A 1,036-nucleotide genomic window follows, 5' to 3' on the forward strand; every position below is an offset into this window, starting at 1 on the left:
TTCAGAGAGAAGAGCGGCCAATGTGACGATCTGGCTTTAAGTCGATTCGATAACAAATGACGAAAACGGACGGATTTCTCAGGTTTTTACTACATATGAACACTATTCACATTCTCCCATCCAACGCGGCTGCTAGTCCTCCTTTCATGCAGAATCTTAAGGTCCTAGCTCATGTCCAAGTCTTCAAATCCATCTAAGAAGTCAAAAATCGATACCTAAATCTTGAATTGTACTACTACTTACTGGCTATTACATCGACTACATCTGTGTTCTACTATGGTGATTTTATTGTCTCCGCATACCGCAGCACGCGACATAGCTTTGCAGACGATAAGTACAACCGTTTCAGAGAGAAGAGCGGCCAATGTGATGATCTGGCTTTAAGTCGATTCGATAACAAATGATGAAAACGGACGGATTTTTCAGGTTTTTACTACATATGAACGCTTTTCACATTCTCCCGTGCAACTCGGCTGCTAGTCCTCCTTTCATGCAGAATCTTAAGGTCCTAGCTCATGTCCAAGGCACCAAAGCCAGCTAAAAAGTAAATAATCAGTACCTAAAACTTGAATTGTACTACTTCTTACTGGCTATTACATCAACTTAGAAGCTTTATCTGTGTTCTACTATGGTGCTTTTAGTGTATCCGCATACCGCAGCACGCGACATAGCTTTGCAGACGATAAGTACAGCCGTTTCAGAGAGAAGAGCGGCCAAGTGACGATCTGGCTTTAAGGCGATTCGATAACTAATGACTAAAACGGACGGATTTCTCACGGTTTTACTACATATGAACACTTTTCATATTGTCCCGTGCAACTCGGCTGCTAGTCCTCCTTTCATGCAGAATCTTAACATCCTAGCTCATGTCCAAGGCACCAAATCCATCTAAGAAGTCAATTATCGATACCTAAAACTTGAATTGTACTACTTCTTACTGGCTATTACATCGACTTAGAAGCTTCATCTGTGTTCCACTATGGTGCCTTTATTGTCTCCGCATACCGCAGCACGCGACATAGCTTTGCAGACGATA

This window comes from Schistocerca gregaria, unplaced genomic scaffold, assembly GCF_023897955.1.
Source record: "Schistocerca gregaria isolate iqSchGreg1 unplaced genomic scaffold, iqSchGreg1.2 ptg000387l, whole genome shotgun sequence".
Classification (NCBI taxonomy): Eukaryota; Metazoa; Arthropoda; class Insecta; order Orthoptera; family Acrididae; genus Schistocerca; species Schistocerca gregaria.